This window comes from Oncorhynchus mykiss, chromosome 23 (genome assembly GCF_013265735.2).
Source record: "Oncorhynchus mykiss isolate Arlee chromosome 23, USDA_OmykA_1.1, whole genome shotgun sequence".
Classification (NCBI taxonomy): Eukaryota; Metazoa; Chordata; class Actinopteri; order Salmoniformes; family Salmonidae; genus Oncorhynchus; species Oncorhynchus mykiss.
Window position 1 is genome coordinate 61,536,999 of NC_048587.1, and position 19,955 is coordinate 61,556,953.

Genomic DNA, 19,955 nt, shown 5'->3' on the forward strand with positions numbered 1-19,955 from the left:
GCTTCGCGTTCCTAGGAAACTATGCAGTTTTTAGTTTTTTTACGTGTTATTTCTTACATTAGTACCCCAGGTCATCTTAGGTTTCATCACATACAGTCGAGAAGAACTACTGAATATAAGATCAGCGTCAACTCACCATCAGTACGACCAAGAATATGTTTTTCGCGACGCGGACCCTGTGTTCTGCCTTACAAACAGGACAACGGAGTGGATCCCATGCAGCGACCGAAAAAAACGACTCCGAAAGAGAGGGAAACGAGGCGGTCTTCTGGTCAGACTCCGGAGACGGGCACAGCGCGCACCACTCCCTAGCATTCTTCTTGCCAATGTCCAGTCTCTTGACAACAAGGTTGATGAAATCCGAGCAAGGGTAGCATTCCAGAGGGACATCAGAGACTGTAACGTCCTTTGCTTCACTGAAACATGGCTCACTGGAGAGACGCTATCCGAAGCGGTGCAGCCAACGGGTTTCTCCACACAGCGCGCTGACAGAAACAAACATCTTTCTGGTAAGAAGAGGGGCGGGGGCGTATGCCTCATGGCCAACGTGACATGGTGTGATGAAAGAAACATACAGGAACTCAAATCCTTCTGTTCACCTGATTTAGAATTCCTCACAATCAAATGTAGACCGCATTATCTACCAAGAGAATTCTCTTCGATTATAATCACAGCCGTATATATTCCCCCCCAAGCAGACACATCGATGGCTCTGAACGAACTTTATTTAACTCTCTGCAAACTGGAAACGATTTATCCGGAGGCTGCAATCATTGTAGCTGGGGATTTTAACAAGGCTAATCTGAAAACAAGACTCCCCAAATTTTATCAGCATATCGATTGCGCAACCAGGGGAGGAAAGACCTTGGATCATTGTTACTCTAACTTCCGCGACGCATATAAGGCCCTGCCCTGCCCCCCTTTCGGAAAAGCTGACCACGACTCCATTTTGTTGATCCCTGCCTACAGACAGAAACTAAAACAAGAGGCTCCCACGCTGAGGTCTGTCCAACGCTGGTCCGACCAAGCTGACTCCACACTCCAAGACTGCTTCCATCACGTGGACTGGGAGATGTTTCGTATTGCGTCAGATAACAACATTGACAAATACGCTGATTCGGTGTGCGAGTTCATTAGAACGTGCGTTGAAGATGTCGTTCCCATAGCAACGATTAAAACATTCCCTAACCAGAAACCGTGGATTGATGGCAGCATTCGTGTGAAACTGAAAGCGCGAACCACTGCTTTTAATCAGGGCAAGGTGTCTGGTAACATGACCGAATACAAACAGTGCAGCTATTCCCTCCGCAAGGCTATCAAACAAGCTAAGCGCCAGTACAGAGACAAAGTAGAATCTCAATTCAACGGCTCAGACACAAGAGGCATGTGGCAGGGTCTACAGTCAATCACGGACTACAGGAAGAAATCCAGCCCAGTCACGGACCAGGATGTCTTGCTCCCAGGCAGACTAAATAACTTTTTTGCCCGCTTTGAGGACAATACAGTGCCACTGACACGGCCTGCAACGAAAACATGCGGCCTTTCCTTCACTGCAGCCGAGGTGAGTAAGACATTTAAACGTGTTAACCCTCGCAAGGCTGCAGGCCCAGACGGCATCCCCAGCCGCGTCCTCAGAGCATGCGCAGACCAGCTGGCCGGTGTGTTTACGGACATGTTCAATCAATCCCTATACCAGTCTGCTGTTCCCACATGCTTCAAGACGGCCAACATTGTTCCTGTTCCCAAGAAAGCTAAGGTAACTGAGCTAAACGACTACCGCCCCGTAGCACTCACATCCGTCATCATGAAGTGCTTTGAGAGACTAGTCAAGGACCATATCACCTCCACCCTACCTGACACCCTAGATCCACTCCAATTTGCTTACCGCCCAAATAGGTCCACAGACGATGCAATCTCAACCACACTGCACACTGCCCTAACCCATCTGGACAAGAGGAATACCTATGTGAGAATGCTGTTCATCGACTACAGCTCGGCATTCAACACCATAGTACCCTCCAAGCTCGTCATCAAGCTCGAGACCCTGGGTCTCGACCCCGCCCTGTGCAACTGGGTACTGGACTTCCTGACGGGCCGCCCCCAGGTGGTGAGGGTAGGCAACAACATCTCCTCCCCGCTGATCCTCAACACTGGGGCCCCACAAGGGTGCGTTCTGAGCCCTCTCCTGTACTCCCTGTTCACCCACGACTGCGTGGCCACGCACGCCTCCAACTCAATCATCAAGTTTGCGGACGACACAACAGTGGTAGGCTTGATTACCAAAAACGACGAGACGGCCTACAGGGAGGAGGGCCCTCGGAGTGAGGTGTCAGGAAAATAACCTCACACTCAACGTCAACAAAACTAAGGAGATGATTGTGGACTTCAGGAAACAGCAGAGGGAACACCCCCCTATCCACATCGATGGAACAGTAGTGGAGAGGGTAGCAAGTTTTAAGTTCCTCGGCATACACATCACAGACAAACTGAATTGGTCCACTCACACAGACAGCATCGTGAAGAAGGCGCAGCAGCGCCTCTTCAACCTCAGGAGGCTGAAGAAATTCGGCTTGTCACCAAAAGCACTCACAAACTTCTACAGATGCACAATCGAGAGCATCCTGGCGGGCTGTATCACCGCCTGGTACGGCAACTGCACCGCCCTCAACCGTAAGGCTCTCCAGAGGGTAGTGAGGTCTGCACAACGCATCACCGGGGGCAAACTACCTGCCCTCCAGGACACCTACACCACCCGATGTCACAGGAAGGCCATAAAGATCATCAAGGACATCAACCACCCGAGCCACTGCCTGTTCACCCCGCTATCATCCAGAAGGCGAGGTCAGTACAGGTGCATCAAAGCTGGGACCGAGAGACTGAAAAACAGCTTCTATCTCAAGGCCATCAGACTGTTAAACAGCCACCACTAACACTGAGTGGCTGCTGCCAACACACTGACACTGACTCAACTCCAGCCACTTTAATAATGGGAATTGATGAGAAATGATGTAAATATATCACTAGCCACTTTAAACAATGCTACCTTATATAAATGTTACTTACCCTACATTATTCATCTCATATGCATACGTATATACTGTACTCTATATCATCGACGGTATCCTTATGTAATACATGTATCACTAGCCACTTTATACTATGCCACTTTGTTTACATACTCATCTCATTTGTACATACTATACTCGATACCATCTACTGTATCTTGCCTATGCTGCTCTGTACCATCACTCATTCATATATCCTTATGTACATATTCTTTATCCCCTTACACTGTGTACAAGACAGTAGTTTTGGAATTGTTAGTTAGATTACTTGTTATTACTGCATTGTCGGAACTAGAAGCACAAGCATTTCGCTACACTCGCATTAACATCTGCTAACCATGTGTATGTGACAAATAACATTTGATTTGATTTGATTTGAAAAAAAGGTACTGTTCACATCCCTGACCAGGTACTGAGGTACTGTTCACATCCCTGACCAGGTACTGAGGTACTGTTCACATCCCTGACCAGGTACTGAGGTACTGTTCACATCCCTGACCAGATACTGTTCACATCCCTGACCAGGTACTGAGGTACTGTTCACATCCCTGACCAGGTACTGAGGTACTGTTCACATCCCTGACCAGGTACTGAGGTACTGTTCACATCCCTGACCAGGTACTGTTCACATCCTCATCCTGGTGGTTTTGCTGTATTTCCCGCCTCTGTGGTTTAAACCATAGAAATATAATTAATTATATTTATATGGTTTGAACTGTATGTTGCTGTGGGATGAAATGTTGAAATCAGAGTTGTTGAAGTGAGGAACAGATCAAGTTTTTCCTCAACAAATTATCACAATCATTTGCTCTATTTGGAGCCATGCTCTCAATCGGAGTGACTTGAACTAACAGTGTCCGTGAAGTTTGTATGACTGTAACAAAGACTGTCGAGTTCAGCTGTGGAGACCTCTCCGATTGTTTTCAGGTGTCCTGAGTTATCATGGGTTGTTGGACCGACACTTCTGCACTATCTCTGACATCCAGCCTTAAGAGCTGTCACGTGTCAAATATTCATTGAAGTTCAACGCCTCTGGGAATCTTATCCAATAACCAACTGTTCATTCTCATCCATAGGTCCACCTTGTGGGACATCTTGTGATCCCAACCCATGTAGGAATGGCGGAGAGTGTGAGGAGAGCTCCGAGAGCGTCGCTGGATATGCTTGTGCTTGTCTGGAGGGATTCACGGGCCTCCGCTGTGACACCCCCGTTAACATCAATTGCCTTTCATACGAATGTCAGCGGGAAAAGGCGTGCTCCTTGGGGGAACATGTGAGAACTCTATTTCTATGTCCCAAATGTCACTCTAAATAGTGCACCGCTTTCGACCAGAGCCCATACAGTCTGGCCCAAGGTATCGCACTATAGAGAGGATAAGATGTCATTATGGACGCATCCCATTTCTCCTTCTTCATTCTTCTGAGGCCTCCTCCTCCTCCGCCTGATTTAATAGGAAATGTCACATGAAAATTAATATCTTAGTCTTTGAAGCAGATCGAGTGTACTTTTGAAGGTTGGAACAACAATGAATATTTCTGCCTTCAATGGGGGGGTTTGCATTGCTTGGGGAAGGAAAGCGTGAGGGTGGTGGCTCTGGTTATTTGTGCTGGCTATTTTGATTAGACTGGAATTAACTATTGCATATTTTAAGAGGCAGATTGAAATTGCAGTTATGAAAGGGGCTCTTTTGTTCTAGATGGAGGCGTCTGTTGGCCACAGTCCGTTTTCAATTTCAGGCCTTTTATCTATGAAATGTTACGGTGATACAGGACAGGGGTTTTAATCATCACCTGCTGAGTGCCAATAGTTTCTCTATTATGCAAGAGGCGAATCATAGAGAGAAAAATATATTAAAATGGGCTAATTGTCTTTTTGTGACCTTCACTTGTGACTTCATTATGGAATTTGCCACAGATTTTACAATAACTGATTTGTAATGGGTTTCTCAACCCAATCGAGAATCTTCTGTAAGGCATTCTTAACCAGTTATAACACCTTAATGAGTGATGCAGGATTACGCATAACAACCTTCATAACACAGTCACATTAATGGGAGCCCAGTGTTGATAGCATAGCAGCACTCTTATGTCAACCTGATCTGTTTGACATTGATTTTGCCTCAGTCTCGTCTCTATAAGGGACTTCATCTGAATGAAAATGAACTCATCTTTCAACCTGAGAGCCTTGGCGACTTGAAGCAACTGTTAATATTAGTATCTTCTCTGATTAAGGATCTTGGTTTTATCATCTCTGACTGTTGAGTCAGATATATTATTATTGTCAAGATCATTCCTGATGAGATGTGATGAGAGCTGGAGTACGCTAGTCGAGCTAATGGCCTAGCTGTCTCCATCTATTCTTAGTTTCTCTATGATGGATTGATTTATTTATTTAAGTCTCGAACACCAATTGTTGCCCAATGGGCTTATAAGACACTATTTCTTTACGTACGTGTGCACAAAATACAAAACCAAATGACACTTAACAACTGAAATGCATAGTTAGAGTGGCGCTGTAGTCGAAGGCCCCGCATCGCAGTGGCGTCACTACAGACCCGGGTTCGATCCCAGGTTGTTTCACAACTGGTCTTGACCGGGAGTCCCACAGGGTGGTGCACAATTAGCCCAGCGTCGTCCGGGTTAGGGAAGGTTTGGCCGGGGGGGGGGGGGGTGGCTTTACTTGGCTCATTACTCTCTAGCGACTCCTTGTGGCAAGCTGGGTGCCTGCAGGCGGACGACGGTCGTCAGTTGAACAGTATTTCCTCCGACACATTGGTGCAGCTGGCTTACGGGTTAAGCGGGCGCTAAGAAGTGCGGTTTGGTGGGTCATGTTTCCCCCCCATGACTCGACCTTCACCTCCCGAGCCCGTTGGGGAAATGCAGCGATGAGACAAGATCAAAATTGAAAAGAAAAAGGGAGTCAAAAAAAAATAAAAAAATAAAAAAGCATAGTTAGTAATCATCAGAAAGTACAGCTTTCACCTTGTCACATTAAACAAACAATACACTTCTTCTTCTCTCTGTGTCACTGCAGCTATCCCGTTTCACTCCCTAACATTGTACTGTTACAGTTCTTTACTCACTTGTTCTGCTGGGGAGAGTGATCTGTCTCCACTAACACTGTCTTGTTCTGCTAGGGAGAGTGATCTGTCTCCACTAACACTGTCTTGTTCTGCTAGGGAGAGTGATCTGTCTACTAACACTGTGTTGTTCTGCTAAGGAGAGTGATCTGTCTCCACTAACACTGTCTTGTTCTGCTAGGGAGAGTGATCTGTCTCCACTAACACTGTCTTGTTCTGCTAGGGAGAGTGATCAGTCTCCACTAACACTGTCTTGTTCTGCTAGGGAGAGTGATCTGTCTCCACTAACACTGTCTTGTTCTGCTAGGGAGAGTGATCTGTCTCCACTAACACTGTCTTGTTCTGCTAGGGAGAGTGATCAGTCTCCACTAACACTGTCTTGTTCTCTGGGGAGAGTGATCTGTCTCCACTAACACTGTGTTGTTCTGCTAGGGAGAGTGATCAGTCTCCACTAACACTGTCTTGTTCTGCTAGGGAGAGTGATCTGTCTCCACTAACACTGTCTTGTTCTGCTAGGGAGAGTGATCTGTCTCCACTAACACTGTCTTGTTCTGCTAGGGAGAGTGATCAGTCTCCACTAACACTGTCTTGTTCTCTGGGGAGAGTGATCTGTCTCCACTAACACTGTCTTGTTCTGCTAGGGAGAGTGATCTGTCTCCACTAACACTGTCTTGTTCTGCTAGGGAGAGTGATCTGTCTCTACTAACACTGTCTTGTTCTGCTAGGGAGAGTGATATGTCTCCACTAACACTGTCTTGTTCTGCTAGGGAGAGTGATCTGTCTCTACTAACACTGTCTTGTTCTGCTAGGGAGAGTGATCAGTCTCCACTAACACTGTCTTGTTCTGCTAGGGAGAGTGATCAGTCTCCACTAACACTGTCTTGTTCTGCTAGGGAGAGTGATCTGTCTCCACTAACACTGTCTTGTTCTGCTAGGGAGAGTGATCAGTCTCCACTAACACTGTCTTGTTCTGCTAGGGAGAGTGATCTGTCTCTACTAACACTGTCTTGTTCTGCTAGGGAGAGTGATATGTCTCCACTAACACTGTCTTGTTCTGCTAGGGAGAGTGATCTGTCTCTACTAACACTGTCTTGTTCTGCTAGGGAGCGTGATCAGTCTCCACTAACACTGTCTTGTTCTGCTAGGGAGAGTGATCTGTCTCCACTAACACTGTCTTGTTCTGCTAGGGAGAGTGATCTGTCTCCACTAACACTGTCTTGTTCTGCTAGGGAGAGTGATCTGTCTCTACTAACACTGTCTTGTTCTGCTAGGGAGAGTGATCAGTCTCCACTAACACTGTCTTGTTCTGCTAGGGAGAGTGATCTGTCTCCACTAACACTGTCTTGTTCTGCTAGGGAGAGTGATCTGTCTCCACTAACACTGTCTTGTTCTGCTAGGGAGAGTGATCTGTCTCCACTAACACTGTCTTGTTCTGCTAGGGAGAGTGATCTGTCTCCACTAACACTGTCTTGTTCTGCTAGGGAGAGTGATCTGTCTACTAACACTGTGTTGTTCTGCTAGGGAGAGTGATCTGTCTCCACTAACAGTGTCTTGTTCTGCTGGGGAGAGTGATCTGTCTCTACTAACACTGTGTTGTTCTGCTAAGGAGAGTGATCTGTCTCCACTAACACTGTCTTGTTCTGCTAGGGAGAGTGATCTGTCTCCACTAACACTGTCTTGTTCTGCTAGGGAGAGTGATCTGTCTCTACTAACACTGTCTTGTTCTCTGGGGAGAGTGATCTGTCTACTAACACTGTGTTGTTCTGCTAGGGAGAGTGATCTGTCTCTACTAACACTGTCTTGTTCTGCTAGGGAGAGTGATCTGTCTCCACGAACACTGTCTTGTTCTGCTAGGGAGAGTGATCTGTCTCTACTAACACTGTCTTGTTCTGCTAGGGAGAGTGATCTGTCTCCACTAACAGTGTCTTGTTCTGCTGGGGAGAGTGATCTGTCTCTACTAACACTGTGTTGTTCTGCTAAGGAGAGTGATCTGTCTCCACTAACACTGTCTTGTTCTCTGGGGAGAGTGATCTGTCTCCACTAACGCTGTCTTGTTCTGCTAGGGAGAGTGATCTGTCTCTACTAACACTGTCTTGTTCTCTGGGGAGAGTGATCTGTCTCCACTAACACTGTCTTGTTCTGGTAGGGAGAGTGATCTGTCTCCACTAACACTGTCTTGTTCTGCTAGGGAGAGTGATCTGTCTCCACGAACACTGTCTTGTTCTGCTAGGGAGAGTGATCTGTCTCTACTAACGCTGTGTTGTTCTGCTAGGGAGAGTGATCTGTCTCTACTAACACTGTCTTGTTCTGCTAGGGAGAGTGATCTGTCTCTACTAACACTGTCTTGTTCTGCTGGGGAGAGTGATCTGTCTCCACTAACACTGTCTTGTTCTGCTAGGGAGAGTGATCTGTCTCCACTAACACTGTGTTGTTCTGCTGGGGAGAGTGATCTGTCTCTACTAACACTGTCTTGTTCTGCTAGGGAGAGTGATCTGTCTCCACGAACACTGTCTTGTTCTCTGGGGAGAGTGATCTGTCTCCACTAACACTGTGTTGTTCTGCTAGGGAGAGTGATCTGTCTCTACTAACACTGTCTTGTTCTGCTAGGGAGAGTGATCTGTCTCTACTAACACTGTCTTGTTCTGCTGGGGAGAGTGATCTGTCTCCACTAACACTGTCTTGTTCTGCTAGGGAGAGTGATCTGTCTCCACTAACACTGTGTTGTTCTGCTGGGGAGAGTGATCTGTCTCTACTAACACTGTCTTGTTCTGCTAGGGAGAGTGATCTGTCTCCACTAACACTGTCTTGTTCTCTGGGGAGAGTGATCTGTCTCCACTAACACTGTGTTGTTCTGCTAGGGAGAGTGATCTGTCTCTACTAACACTGTCTTGTTCTGCTAGGGAGAGTGATCTGTCTCCACTAACACTGTCTTGTTCTCTGGGGAGAGTGATCTGTCTCCACTAACACTGTCTTGTTCTGCTAGGGAGAGTGATCTGTCTCTACTAACACTGTCTTGTTCTCTGGGGAGAGTGATCTGTCTACTAACACTGTCTTGTTCTGCTGGGGAGAGTGATCTGTCTACTAACACTGTCTTGTTCTGCTAGGGAGAGTGATCTGTCTCCACTAACACTGTCTTGTTCTGCTAGGGAGAGTGATCTGTCTCTACTAACACTGTCTTGTTCTGCTGGGGAGAGTGATCTGTCTCCACTAACACTGTCGTGTTCTGCTAGGGAGAGTGATCTGTCTCTACTAACACTGTCTTGTTCTGCTTGGGAGAGTGATATGTCTCCAGTAACACTGGCTTGTTCTGCTAGGGAGAGTGATCTGTCTCCACTAACACTGTGTTGTTCTGCTGGGGAGAGTGATCTGTCTCTACTAACACTGTCTTTACCTTTAATCTAAGTGTGTTTTCTCAAGCTGACTTCAGGCCTGATTTGTTTTCGTCATGTGTGTGTGTGCGCTTGTGCGTGCAGACGTGTGTGTTTGTTTTACATGATTTTGTGTATATGCTGAAGTGTGTGTGTGTGTGTGTGTGTGTCTGCAGACCTCTCCTGAGTGTGCAGCCTCAGTCTGGCAGTGTTCAGATGGCACCACAGGCCCACAGTGCAGGAGGCAGCGAGGCCCGTGCAGCCCTTCGCCCTGCCACAACAACGCCAGCTGTTTAGTCCAGGGAGAGGACTACGTCTGCAGGTGAGACATGGAAGTATATTCAGGATGCAGGTGAGACACATGGCAGTATATTCAGGATGTAGGTGAGACACATGGCAGTATATTTAGGATGTAGGTGAGACACATGGCAGTATATTCAGAATGTAGGTGAGACACATGGCAGTATATTCAGGATGTAGGTGAGACACATGGCAGTATATTCAGAATGTAGGTGAGACACATGGCAGTATATTCAGGATGTAGGTGAGACACATGGCAGTATATTCAGGATGTAGGTGAGACAAATGGCAGTATATTCAGGATGTAGGTGAGACACATGGCAATATATTCAGGATGTAGGTGAGACACATGGCAGTATATTCAGGATGTAGTTGAGACACATGGCAGTATATTCAGGATGTGGTTGAGACATGGCAGTATATCCCGGATGTAGGTCAGACACATGGCAGTATATTCAGGATGTAGGTGAGACACATGGCAGTATATTCAGGATGTAGGTGAGACACATGGCATTATATTCAGGATGTATGTGAGCCACATGGCAGTATATTAAGGATGTAGGTGAGACACATGGCATTATATTCAGGATGTAGGTAAGCCACATGGCAGTATATTCAGGATGTAGTTGAGACACATGGCAGTATATTCAGGATGTGGTTGAGACATGGCAGTATATTCCGGATGTAGGTCAGACACATGGCAGTATATTCAGGATGTAGTTGAGACACATGGCAGTATATTCAGGATGTAGGTGAGACACATGGCATTATATTCAGGATGTAGGTGAGCCACATGGCAGTATATTCAGGAAGTAGGTGAGACACATGGCAGTATATTCAGGATGTAGTTGAGACACATGGCAGTATATTCAGGATGTAGTTGAGACACATGGCAGTATATTCAGGATGTAGTTGAGACACATGGCAGTATATTCAGGATGTGGTTGAGACATGGCAGTATATTCAGGATGTAGGTGAGACACATGGCAGTATATTCAGGATGTGGTTGAGACATGGCAGGGATGAAGGTGATAAAAAAAAAACTTTAACCTTTAACAAGGCAAGTCAGTTAAGAATACATTCTTATTTACAATGACGGCCTACCCCGGCTAAACCCGGACGACGTGAATCAGTGACCTACGCATCCTGATGGCCCAGTGTGTTAGTTAGAGTAAGGGGCTTAGATAGCAACACCAGGGTTAGAGCAAGGGGCTTAGCTAGCAACACCAGGGTTAGAGCAAGGGGCTTAGCTAGCAACACCAGGGTTCGAGCAAGGGGCTTAGCTAGCAACACCAGGTTTGTGGCAGGTAGTCTAGTGGTTAAGAGTGTTGGGCCGATAACCGAAAGGTTGCTGGTTCGAATTCCCAAGTTGACTAGGTGAAACATCTGCCGCTGTGCCCTTGAGCAAGGCACTTAACCCTAATTGCTCCCGTAAATCGTTCCTCTAAGTGACTCAGATGTAAATGTACTGTGTTACTGTGAATGTAGGTGCCCAGTTAAATAAGGGTCAAAAATAATAATGGTCCTAGATAAAAGCGTCTGCTATGCTGTTGCTTCTATGTTCTTCTAATAAGCTCAGGACAGGAAGCATCTTTAATAATAGCTCATTATTTTCCTTTATATACTTCAGATGAGGGCTGGGAATTGCCAGGGACCTCACGATACGATATTATCACAATACTTAGGTGCTGATAGGTGCGATTCTCACAACTCACAATTCTATGTGTATTTCAATTCAAATTTGATATTGCTGTTTAATGTTCCGAACATTGCTCACCTTAGTTCTGCTGCAGAGGTATTTAAAAAACATTTTAAAAATATGTAACTTTTATTTAACTAGGCAAGTAAGTTAAGAACAAATTCTTATTTACAACGACGGCCTACCCCGGCCTAACCCTAACCTGGACGACGCTGGGCCAATTGTGCGTATCCCTATGGGACTCCCAATCACGTCCGGGTCGTGATACAGCCTGGAATTGAACCAGGGTCTGTAGTGACGCCTCTAGCACTGAGATGCAGTGTTTTAGACAGCTGGGCATGAAAATAAAATTGCTGAAAACATGTTAGCTTAAGTATTTAAAGCTGCAATATGTAACTTTTTGGACGACCCGACCAAATTCACATAGAAATATGCTTTATAGATCTGTTGTTCTCATTGAAAGCAAGTCTAAAAAGCAGTAGATCTGTTCTATGTGTGCTATTTCTATGTTTCCCGTTCAAAAGTTTTGTTTTTGCGTCTTTCACTTTCCATTTTGTACACCAGCTTCAAACAGCTGAAAATACAATATTTTTGGTTAGGGAAAATATATTTCACAGCGGTTTAGATTGTACAATGATTCTCTACACAATGACTGGTTGTTTTGTCACATTGGACGGAAATTGGACGGACTTTTAGAATTTTTGCAACCAGGAAATGGCGGAGTGATTTCAGCATATTGTACCTTTACCAATAAAACGGAGGACAAGCTATAGGATGAAAAATACCGGAGTTTGGGCGCAGGTACAGCCTGCTAGCGGTTTACTTGGAGTCAAATATCGATATAATATTGTCCAAAAATAAGATATTTAACTGTATTTAACTGTATCGATTCCCCCCCATCACTAACTCAGATCTGTGTAATGATATTAGTTGGTTATTAACATTTCTTTAAAGAATGTATACATTTTCTCCCTTTTAAACTGTTCTCTGGTGATCATGACAAAGAGTGATGGCAACGCATAATATTTTATAGGTACTTACCATTTAGGATGGGTGATTCAGGCCCTGTTCTAGAGCTATTGTTTCGGCTGTCTCAGGCAATAGTACTCAGAGGATATGAAGAGTAAAGTTCAGGCCAGTCAACACATTCAAATGTCTTTTCTTCTCTGAGTCAGGTGGACAGAGAGGTGGACATAGAGGTGGACATAGAGGTGGACATAGAGGTGGACTTAGAGGTGGACAAAGAGGTGGACAAAGAGGTGGAAAATGTCAATCGAACACATTTCAACATTTTATTTCAACATTTTTGAGCAACCTCTTTTTTGGAGAATGGTATATTAGTATTGAATGAGAGTGACCTGATGACTTATGGGAGTTGAATGAGCCAATGACACAGTGTCATGGGTGAGTGGTTCTCTAGTGGGAGAGCAAGGGAGGGCAGTGCCCAGATAAATGGGTAACGGTCTCACGGGACCCACAGCTCTCTCTGTGTGTGTGTGTGTGTGTGTGTGTGTCTGTCTTTGTGTGTGTCACATGGGACCAACTGCTGTGTGTGTGTGTGTGTGTGTGTGTGTGTGTGTGTGTGTGTGTGTGTGTGTGTGTGTGTGTGTGTGTGTGTGTGTGTGTGTGTGTGTGTGTGTGTGTGTGTGTGTGTGTGTGTGTGTGTGTGTGTGTGTGTGTGTGTGTGTTAGTCACATGGGACCAACTGGTAATAACAATGGGAACATGGTGCAGCCTGACCCCATGACATTATTTCAGTCCCATAGCTCAGGATGGAAGATGGGTTCCAAGCAGAGAATGGGACGTGTCTGCCTGTTGAGTAGAGGATAGTGTAGAGAAGGAGATATGTCTGTCTGTTGGGTAGAGGATAGTGTAGAGAAGGAGACATGTCTGTCTGTTGGGTAGAGGATAGTGTAGAGAAGGAGACATGTATCTCTGTTGGGTAGATGATAGTGTAGAGAAGGAGACATGTCTGTTGGGTAGAGGATAGTGTAGAGAAGGAGACATGTCTGTCTGTTGGGTAGAGGATAGTGTAGAGAAGGAGACATGTCTTTCTGTTGGGTAGAGGATAGTGTAGAGAAGGAGACATGTCTGTCTGTTGGGTAGAGGATAGTGTAGAGAAGGAGACATGTCTGTCTGTTGGGTAGAGGATAGTGTAGAGAAGGAGACATGTCTGTTGGGTAGAGGATAGTGTAGAGAAGGAGACATGTCTGTCTGTTGGGTAGAGGATAGTGTAGAGAAGGAGACATGTCTGTTGGGTAGAGGATAGTGTAGAGAAGGAGACATGTCTGTCTGTCTGTTGGGTAGAGGATAGTGTAGAGAAGGAGACATGTCTGTCTGTTGGTAGAGGATAGTGTAGAGAAGGAGACATGTCTGTTGGGTAGATGATAGTGTAGAGAAGGAGACATGTCTGTCTGTTGGGTAGAGGATAGTGTAGAGAAGGGGACATGTCTGTTGGGTAGAGGATAGTGTAGAGAAGGAGACATGTCTGTTGGGTAGATGATAGTGTAGAGAAGGAGACATGTCTGTCTGTTGGGTAGAGGATAGTGTAGAGAAGGAGACATGTCTGTTAGGTAGAGGATAGTGTAGAGAAGGAGACATGTCTGTCTGTTGGGTAGAGGATAGTGTAGAGAAGGAGACATGTCTGTTGGGTAGAGGATAGTGTAGAGAAGGAGACATGTCTGTCTGTTGGGTAGATGATAGTGTAGAGAAGGAGACATGTCTGTCTGTTGGTAGAGGATAGTGTAGAGAAGGAGACATGTCTGTCTGTTGGGTAGAGGATAGTGTAGAGAAGGAGACATGTCTGTCTGTTGGGTAGATGATAGTGTAGAGAAGGAGACATGTCTGTCTGTTGGGTAGAGGATAGTGTAGAGAAGGAGACATGTCTGTTGGGTAGAGGATAGTGTAGAGAAGGAGACATGTCTGTCTGTTGGGTAGAGGATAGTGTAGAGAAGGAGACATGTCTGTTGGGTAGATGATAGTGTAGAGAAGGAGACATGTCTGTCTGTTGGGTAGAGGATAGTGTAGAGAAGGAGACATGTCTGTTGGGTAGAGGATAGTGTAGAGAAGGAGACATGTCTGTTGGGTAGAGGATAGTGTAGAGAAGGAGACATGTCTGTCTGTTGGGTAGAGGATAGTGTAGAGAAGGAGACATGTCTGTCTGTTGGGTAGAGGATAGTGTAGAGAAGGAGACATGTCTGTCTGTTGGGTAGAGGATAGTGTAGAGAAGGAGACATGTCTGTCTGTTGGGTAGAGGATAGTGTAGAGAAGGAGACATGTCTGTCTGTTGGGTAGAGGATAGTGTAGAGAAGGAGACATGTCTGTCTGTTGGGTAGAGGATAGTGTAGAGAAGGAGACATGTCTGTCTGTTGGGTAGAGGATAGTGTAGAGAAGGAGACATGTCTGTCTGTTGGGTAGAGGATAGTGTAGAGAAGGAGACATGTCTGTCTGTTGGTAGAGGATAGTGTAGAGAAGGAGACATGTCTGTCTGTTGGGTAGAGGATAGTGTAGAGAAGGAGATATGTCTGTTAGGTAGATGATAGTGTAGAGAAGGAGACATGTCTGTCTGTTGGGTAGAGGATAGTGTAGAGAAGGAGATATGTCTGCCTGTTGGGTAGAGTATAGTGTAGAGAAGGAGACATGTCTGTCTGTTGGTAGAGGATAGTTCAGGCTAGTTGTGTTTTATTGTTAGAGTTTTGGTGAGTTAGATTTTCATTGTGTTCATGACACTTGAAACTTTAATGCAATAGGCCCTGATTTTCACTTTCCTAAAATGTAGATGCTGTAGTCACAATAGCACTTTAGTGCAATGGGGTTTATTTATAGGGATTCCAGTCCATTACCAAAATAAATTTGTCAATTGTTAAGAATGCCATGGTTATGTAAATGTTTGATGAACCATGATACATGTTTGTCAGACTACAGTGCTTTTCACTGTTGTGTGGATGCTATAGCTAGACATAGTGTCTTCAGAATGTATTTACACCCTTTTCCACATTTTATTATGTTACAGCCTTAATTTACTATCTATTACATTTAGATCTTTTTTTGTCACTGGCCTACACACAATACCCTCCTAAATGTCACAATACCCTCCTAAATGTCACAATACCCTCCTAAATGTCACAATTACCCTCCTAAATGTCACAATACCCTCCTAAATGTCACAATACCCTCCTAAATGTCACAATACACTCCTACATGTCACAACACACTCCTACATGTCACAATACCCTCCTAAATGTCACAATACCCTCCTACATGTCACAATACCCTCCTAAATGTCACAATACCCTCCTAAATGTCACAATACCCTCCTAAATGTCACAATACCCTCCTAAATGTCACAATACCCTCCTAAATGTAACAATACCCTCCTAAATGTAACAATACCCTCCTAAATGTCACAATACCCTCCTAAATGTAACAATACCCTCCTAAATGTCACAATACCCTCCTAAATGTCACAATACCCTCCTAAATGTCACAATACCCTCCTAAATGTCACAATACCCTCCTAAATGTCACAATACCCTCCTAAATGTAACAATACCCTCCTAAATGTCACAATACCCTCCTAAATGTCACAATACCCTCCTAAATGTTACAATCCCCTCCTAAATGTCACAATACCCTCCTAAATGTCACAATACCCTCCTAAATGTAACAATACCCTCCTAAATGTCACAATACCCTCCTAAATGTCACAATACCCTCCTAAATGTCACAATACCCTCCTAAATGTCACAATACCCTCCTAAATGTCAAAGTGGTATTATGTTTTAGAAATGTTTACAAGTTAATTAAAAATGAAAAGCTGAAATAAGAATCAAACCATTTTGTTAAGGCAAGCCTAACTATGTTCAGGAGTAAAAATGTGCTTAGTAGTCACATAATAAGTTGCATGAACTCACTTTGTTTGCAAAAAAAGCAGACATTGAATTTCCCTTTGAACATGGTGAATTTATTAATAACACTTTGGATGGTGTATCAATACACCCAGTCAGTACAAAGACACAGGCGTCCTTCCTAACTCAGTTGCCGGAGAGGAAGGAAACCGCCCATGGTGATTTCACCATGAGGCCAACGGTGATTTTAAAACAGTTACAGAGTTTAATGGTTCTGATATGAGAGAACTGAGGATGGATCAACAGTATTGTAATTACTCCACAATACTAACCTAAATGACAGAGTGAAAAGAAGGAAGCCTGTACAGAATACAAATATTAAACATGCATCCTGTTTGCAACAAGGCACTGAAGTAATTCTGCAAAAAATGTGGCAAAGAAATTCACCTTTTGTTCTAAATACTTAGCGTTATGTTTGGGACAAATCCAACACAACACCTCCCTGAGTATCACTCTTCATATTTTCAAGAATGGTGGTGGCTGCATCATCTTATGGGTATGCTTACACATGTTACGATATATCCTACCCTGATGAAGGATGTTATATCTTACACATGTTACGATATATCCTACCCTGATGAAGGATGTTATATCTTACACATGTTACGATATATCCTACCCTGATGAAGGATGTTATATCTTACACATGTTACGATATATCCTACCCTGATGAAGGATGTTATATCTTACACATGTTACGATATATCCTACCCTGATGAAGGATGTTATATCTTACACATGTTATGTTATATCCTACCCTGATTAGAATGTTATATCTTACACATGTTACGATATATCCTACCTTGATTAGAATGTTATATCTTACACATGTTATGTTATATCCTACCCTGATAAGAAAGTTATATCTTACACATGTTACGATATATCCTACCTTGATTAGAATGTTATATCTTACACATGTTATGTTATATCCTACCCTGATGAAGGATGTTATATCTGATACATGTTATGTTATATCCTACCCTGAGGAAGAATGTTATATCTTACACATGTTATGTTATATCCTACCCTGATGAAGGATGTTATATCTTACACATGTTATGTTATATCCTACCCTGATGAAGGATGTTATATCTTACACATGTTATGTTATATCCTACCCTGATGAAGGATGTTATATCTGATACATGTTATGTTATATCCTACCCTGAGGAAGAATGTTATATCTTACACATGTTATGTTATATCCTACCCTGATGAAGGATGTTATATCTTACACATGTTATGTTATATCCTACCCTGATGAAGAATGTTATATCTTACACATGTTATGTTATATCCTACCCTGATGAAGGATGTTATATCTTACACATGTTATATCCTACCCTGATAAAGGCTCTTTGGCAGAAACGTTGGTCAAATAAATCCACACCGAGGAGAGATGTGTGTGACTATGTTTTTCAGCTCTACCACACCATGATCGTCTTGTCTGCATCGCCTCCTCTGTCATTATTATTATCAGTAGTCTGGTCTACATATCATGCCAGGTGTTATTGATACCTCTGACAACCAGTTGCTCTCCTCCTCTCCTCTGCAGGTGCCTGCCAGGGTTTTCCGGGAAGAGCTGTGAAGAGATAATAGACTACTGCAGTCTGCTCAGTGTCAACTGTCTGCACCAGGGACTGTGCCTCAGCGTAATTGGTGGATATAATGTAAGTCAGCCAATAGGTGAGGCCTAATGAAATGTGGGAAAGGCAACAAAAAAAAAGGTTTGATATGATGAGCCATAGTTTATTAGTGGGCTGCTTGGACAGGGTAGTGTTCTGCCCTCTACACATCAGAGAAAACACACCCTGGGGCTATTAGGAATGTTTTACAATAGACTACAGTAACCATTAGTGTATAGACCTCTCTACGTTCCAAATGGCTCCCTAGTACCTATATAGTGCACTACTTTTGGCCATTTTGGCCTCGTCCTCTCCATGTTCAAAACAAGTGGCATGTTTTGTGTAATGATTTAGTATGTCTAGTATAGGGGCACCTTGTACCTCGCTTCAGGTTAGTGCACATTCAGGAGTTATTTTGTTTTCATAGCACGAACAACCGATGAACACCACTATGGTATGCCAATGTCGGGTAATAAAACAACAGGCCACTGGTAGCCGTTAAAGGAATAGTGCGAGATTTTGGCAATGAAGCCTTTTTTTACTCGGGGTCAAGTGAACTCGTGGATTCCATTATTTTTGTCTGCGTGCAGTTTAAAGGAAGTTGGAGGTAGTTTTGCGAGCCATTTCCAGTCACTGCGCTAACACTAGTTAGCAATGGCTTGTAAAACAACCTCAAACTTCCTTCATTGTCAAAATCAGGCACTATCCCTTTAACACTCATCTATTTATTTATTTATGACATATTTAGAAGCTATCAGTTTCTCACTTTTCATGTCTATATTTTTTTGCTACATGATTTATATACTTTGTTTTCTTGCCGTTGTTTCAATAACGTTTTGCTGTCACATTCAATATCAGCTGTACACTTTGAATGATGTGCCAAGCAGCCCATTTTATCGACTTGTTTAGAAGAATATTTACATTTGAGATAGTAGATAACTATGTATTGATAATTTTATGTCAATATTTGTTTATTTAATGTATTATAGTGTTCTAAGTTCTAGATATGATGATAAAAGGTAAAACATTCACAAAATATCGTATCTGTTTATATTTTATCATATCGTCCACGCCAACTTGTCAATGTGGGGTTTAACTATTTACTATCAAATGTAAATAATATTCTAAACAAGTCGATAGAATGGGCTGCTTGGCACATTATTCAAAGTGTACAGCTGATATTGAATGTGACAGCAAAACGTTATTGAAACAGTAGCAAGAAAACAAAGTAAATATAATCATGTAGCAAAAAATATAGATATTTAATATCTCCAAACCAAAAATCATAACATGATTACAGGTTTCCTATGGGTGGTGATTAGGGGTTGTCCATGGACATGAACATTGTTGATCATGGGTATTAAAGTATATCTATGCATCACACTTCCTAAATGTTCAGACATCTGTTTTCTGAATCTAGCCAATGGATTACACTCTAGTCTCATTTAAAGTAAAGGACATTCAATAGAATCTGCTTGGTCTAACGCTGTCATGATATAGATGATTGAGCATTTATTCTATCTGACTACTACATTGCTTATACATTTCCATTTGTTTGCAGAAAATGTCAAATTCGAATAAAACATTGTGCAAATGAGAGTATGATGTTAATGAGAGAGCCGTCGGTTAAAATCGGATTCTATGACGTCTTGTGAAGCCATAAAACCATTTCACAACCATAAAATACCCAAAATGTGCCCACTTCATCATTATCCTGCATCGGAAGGCACCTGAAACCAGGCTGTAATGCCCATGGCCCTTAGCTTCTAATTATCCCTCATCAGTCCTGGTCTGTTGCTTTAGATCATTCAGAAGGCTCTGGGGCTGCATCTGAAATGGCACCCTATTCCCTATTCCCTTTTCCCTATGTAGTGTATGGGCTCTGGTCAAAAATAGTGCACTATGTAG

General features: G+C 43.6%; 1 long non-coding RNA gene across 1 annotated transcript; it reads left to right on the forward strand.

The window, feature by feature from the left end:
* Positions 1-4,153: 4,153 nt before the first annotated feature.
* On the forward strand, positions 4,154-18,172 carry LOC118943929. The gene is made up of 3 exons (XR_005039279.1): positions 4,154-4,338; positions 9,690-9,835; positions 17,978-18,172. It is a non-coding gene; the product is annotated as an uncharacterized LOC118943929 (long non-coding RNA).
* Positions 18,173-19,955: the final 1,783 nt, after the last annotated feature.